Source organism: Prosopis cineraria, unplaced genomic scaffold (genome assembly GCF_029017545.1).
Source record: "Prosopis cineraria cultivar Desert tree isolate PC_DT_omini unplaced genomic scaffold, ASM2901754v1 PC412, whole genome shotgun sequence".
NCBI lineage: Eukaryota > Viridiplantae > Streptophyta > Magnoliopsida > Fabales > Fabaceae > Prosopis > Prosopis cineraria.
In genome coordinates, this window is record NW_026555737.1 from 38254 (window position 1) to 44253 (window position 6000).

The window sequence follows — 6000 nt, forward strand, 5'->3', positions numbered from 1 at the left end:
TAGAGTTTACATGCTTCACAAAAAAGATATGTCCTAAGTTGGCACAAGATACATTGTATAATCTAAAATAAGAGGCAACATAAAAGATGGTGTCTCATACACTATAGTTACACCTCTGGTGCTTTCTCGGCCGGACTCGCTCCTGTAAAAATATTAACCACGGGGAATGAGACTTAAAAGTCCCAGTAACCAAAAATTAATATGTAATGATGCATGCGGATGTAACTAATCATGCGATTGCTAAGTGGGCACACAAAACATTTAACCAAACAATATTTTCAAACAAACCGAACAAGTATTTAATTTGCATGACTACACCTTATATCCTCCTTTCGCCATGCTCGGACGCCAAATCACCCGGCCAAAGGTGAGTTGGACCAAGTGACACGCCACTCATTGGGTTCAATAAGGGCTTACCACGTGGTAATAATTAACCGAACAGAAATTCCCATTAACACCATACATTAAAATACCCTGACAAGTCATGCATCATTCAAATATCCAAACAGGAATATATCCGAACAATAATATCTCATCATGATAAATAAAAATAAATTTTTGACCCATTTGGCAATAATTTCAAACAAGTATATAACAATATTTATTTTCAATAATTCATAGTTTTTATAAACAACAAGTCAACACATAACCATTCACAAACACACTCATCACAACACATTAATAATGGTTACCTTGTGTCTTGAATAACAAGTTCTCCTTCACAACTCCTTTTTTACCACTATCTTTGTCAATATAATCTACATAATTATTTCACAATACTATATATTAATTTTACATTAAAATAAATAACTCTAATTTAAAGAATTAGAAAGTCTTACATCTATAATCCATATTAATACTAATTTAAGATTTATGCCTCATTTAACTTCCCAAATTTTTTTCTAAAATTCTCATACCTTAATAAACTATTTTTTTATCCTTAAATCACTTCTCGTATCACAATTTCATCCTTCTATATTCTAAAAATTCGTCCAAAAATAAATTAAAAATTTTAGAATTATCCTGAAGCCTCAAATCATCTTTCTATAGCCTTAAAAATACCTATTCATACTTAAATATTTAATAATCATAGGTTTATCCCTACATCTCAGATTCCACATAAATTCAACCATATAGATCTAGATTTTAACTCAAAAATTCTTAAACATGAGTTTCAATCTCAAAAAAATATTTTATAATATTTATTATATCCCTAAGAGTTTTAACCTATATTTTTAATCCATCATATCATCAGATTAACTATCATATAGAAAAATCTTAATCAGAATATTTACTCTATTCTACAAAATAATCATATCACTAGAAAGCTAATATTATTTAGAAAATAACTATAAAATTAATTTTGTAATTAAATAAATTTTTAAATGTTAATCTAAACAGGAAAGTTAGAACATACCTGAAGAAAAAGAAAATAATCCCCCCTTGCGAGAAAACGCCAAGCAACGTGAGAGGAAGAGAGAAAAATAATATAAAAATGGGATTGTGGTCCCAAAATTATATTAAAAAAAAAACTATAGGTTTAAATCTAATTATTCAAACCTTTGGGCCATTACTTGCAATTTTCACAAATTGTATCTTGGGCCCTTATAAAAATTGCAATAAAAAATTCTTCATGCTTCCTCCACAATGCACCTCCTCTTTTTATACATGAGGAGGTGCCTTTCATTCCCACATCTAACCGATGTGGGACTAAACCCCCTCCCCCTTTTTTTTTTTACTTTCTTTTCTTTTCTTTTTTTTTAACTCACACTCACACATTAATAATATTTTTTTTAAATCTTAAAATTATATCTTAACAAAATATTTCTTATATAATTTTAAACTTAAGTTTTTAATTCATAATTAAATGCCTAACCATATTATTATTTTCAAATAACCTCAAATAATATAAATTCCTATTATTATCATCATTTTAAAAAAAAACTTAAATTTCATAAAATTTTTTTATCTAAAAATTAGGATGTTACAAGGCTTATTTCATAAACTAGCTAATGAGAAAGTTTGGACATGATCTAACAGTCTGATTAAAATTTAGACATCTAAGTGTAAAAAGTTATTTTTCAAATACTTAGGTATACCAAAGCGTTCAAATTAATCTCTTAGTTTCACAAGACCATTCAAGGCCTAGAATCAAGTCCAAACGGACCTTTCACATCATATATATACATAAATCAAGATTTGGCCGCTCAACAGCCTATTTTCCTAAATAAGAACTTTTCTAAAATATTACCACAATATAGTTTTTGGGCCAAAATCTAATTCATTCACCATATATTTACCATTAATATTTTTACAACATGTTCATAATTAAATCTTAGCCCATGTTGTTCATTTCACTATATATTTACACATAAGGCTAAGATTTACAAAATCACTATAAATTACAACAATTTCAACTAATTCTTAGCCTATTTCATATAATTCAACACTTATAAGGCTAAGATATACAATCATTACAAGTCATAGTTTAAACCATGCATGAGTCAACCTATGACAACTTTTCATTCTACAATATACCAAAAGACAAGTTCATTACACAAACTCAGAGTTTGCTCGGCTTTAGCAATACTAAGCTGATTCGGAGTCTTTCCTTTCCCCCAACTCATTACTTTGACCTATAAAATGTAACAACGAGGCAAGATAATAATCTCAGCAATAGAATAACTCACTACTATTAATTATCACAAGTAACTATAAGCACTTATTGCATAATACACTTTTAAACATAGCTAATAATATAAGATTCACTTCATCAATATTATATTTCACTACTATTCACCACTTTCATAAACATGATTACTACCATTCGAACTTTCAAATCACCATGACTCAAAACTATAGGCTCGCCTTAAATCAATGCACACACTTATTAATCCTGAACACACCTTCAGTGATAGAATTACTCAATTAAAGGCATTCTATCTCACTTTCAGACTATGGTTTTTCCTATCACACATAATGAGGTGTTGTTGGCTCTAACACTGCATCACAAATGCTAAAGGGCCTAAATTTCCAACATTACACCCTATATGGGCACTAAGGTAATAATCTCCAACACCATACTCCGTGAGCATTAAGGAAAATATGCCATATAAACTTTTACTACTTTTCCCTATAGGTCAACTCTCGCTCCCTATAATCATGTTTTCGCATAAACCATATATCCACATATATAAAACCATGTACACATACATATATAATCACAAAAATGCAATTTCATAAACTCAAATCTTTAAAAATTGATTTCATGCATTAAATATTCACTTAGTAAATATGCTCATTCTAAAACATTTTCATGCAATAATATTCATACTCCCAAATAGTTACAATAGATGATCAAGTAAAGAAAGTTATTCAGTTACCTCAACTTTTTTGTGATAAGAAAGGTTACCTATGGATTTCTTGCACGACTATAGTCACCACACTAGCTCTCCACTTCAAGTTATACACATATCATAATAATCTACATCCAATTAGTACTATTAGTCAATTAATTAAATTAATCAAAAATACTTAATTATCACTTAAAGCTACATTTAGCCATCCATTCCTTTTCACTTAGTCAATTTAGGCTTATTATCACTCAATTGTCACTCTTTATCATTTTTCCATTTCACTTCTACAAGTTTTCACCCTTTTTACCATTGATTTATGGCCAAATGAAGCCTATAGCTTTAAAGTTTTATCGTTTAACCTTAAACCAATCGTAAAGCCTTAATTTAACTCCCAAGAGCCTTTTTATTACTAAAGGGTAAGAAACTAACCCTTTAAATTTTCTCAATTCAATTTCTCTATAACTTATACTAAGAGAAATTATAGAAGAATCAAAGCTAAGGATTGTACGAGACTTACCCAATAAGCTATCGATCGAAAATGCCTTCCAATACTCCACAAATCCTTGTCCTAATAGAGAGATGGCTTCTCCTCTCTTCCTTTCATGCTTCCTTTCCCTTTTTTCTCTATTCTCACGAGCTGTCCATGACTTATCAGGTTATTTTCTATGCTACGTACTGCGGTGCTAGTACCTTGTTCTGGCTTATAACATAGTAAGGAAAATCCTCACCACACACGCACACTCCGTTTTAAGACTCTATCCTTCCACCCTTATCTATTCATTCAATATCCCAAAGAATCAAAACATCAAGTTATCATCCAAAATTCTAATCACTCAGTAATTATTAACCATTGATTAGCAACTAATTGCAGGATTGGAAAAATCAAGATGTTACATATAACAATTGCATATTACCACAGTAATAACAATCATATGACAATAGCAAAATCAAACATCAAGACTTGCTTTAAACTTAGCAACCATATGATACATGGGATAATATGTATGATCACACTAACTTTGTATCTTCCTTGTACCTTTAGACTAAAACCATGAGCTATAAATCAAATAAGGCTCTATCCATGTGAATGGACTGTTTGAGCTCATCAATTGTGAGGAGCAACCTAGCCAAAAATTGCTACACTCGTTCTTAGACAACAGCTTCCCCCAATTTAAATCCCTAGGGTGTTATCAATGTAACATTTTCCTTATTACCCCAGTGCTTAACCAAAACCTCTATGGTAACCACAGATTAAACCATACAATAAGCCTTAAGCAATAGGGAAACCTAATCCCAAAGCGTGAGCATAAAGGAAGTCAGGATTTGTTGACTCATGGATTCTTAAATAACCGAATGTGAATGGTTTGACTAGTCTCTCAACCCTCAAGTCAAGCCACCATATTGCATTTTGGAAGTTAGTCCCCCCTTTAATTTCATGTAGGCTAGGAAGTAGGCTAATAAATTATTTACTGGGTAAGGGGTTTGGGTTTATTTCTGAACTCATATTAGATTGGGTTAAGATTAAGGTTAGATATTTTATAAATAAATAAGTAGCATTTTTTTAATCAGGTCTAGTTTAGGTTTAGTTCAGTTTCTAGTGCTCAAAATTAAAACCTGAATCGAACCAATCCATTTTCACGTCATAAAAACTAAACCAAACTTGATTGTTTCTCAATTTTGGTTAGTTCCTTTCAGTTTAGGTAGGTTTTGAAGACCCTTACTCATATCATATATTCATACTACAAAAATTACACTTATTCCATCTCATCACATCATCATCATCATATTACCATTACACATAATTATCCTCCTTTCTCAACTATCATCAAACTTATTTTTAACACATCACATAAAATCAACTGCATCATGCCACACTTGCATTAAAATAAGTTCACAATCATAATATATTTTTTAAATGACTTTATAAACATTTATAATTAATCAATTAAGCAAACAAATGCATGAACTAAATTTTTTTTTGTTATCTCAAATTTTTTAGAGATCAAAGCTTGAATAGTACATAAGATGATTAATCTATAATTAGTCATACCAATCATCATTAATATCATCACAAATTCTTTTTCAACTTCTATTAATCAACACTTTAACTACTCAAAATTACAATCTCTTACATTTAAGAATAACTATTAGATTTATTAACTCTTATTAGCTCTAACTAACACTAGCAAACTCCTTAATCAATATCAATGGTAGTCACCTACCTCAACTACTACCATTTATGGCACTTTAGGGCATAATTTTGTCCATATTAATGAGTCCAAGCTCAAGGATGCTCAAACTCATTAAAGTTATGTTTAGACAACTCAAACAACTTTCATTAGTCTCATTTAAACTAATGGGTTCAAACCCATAACCTTAGGTCTAAAAATCATCATCTCTCAAATCTTACTTACAAAACATGTAAAGAGAAAAAAAAGAGATAATGAAGACATACCTAAGTGAAATTAAGCTACAATCACCTCCAAAATACCTAAAAGTTGATGTCATAGCAAAGAAATACTCTCTTCATCGCCCTCCTTCTGTTTCAAGTTTCTTTCTTTGTTTTTGTCATTTTCTACTTTTTTTAAAAAACTAACTCTTGACATTACGTTGCAGCATAATACATAAGAAGCCAAATTCCAAT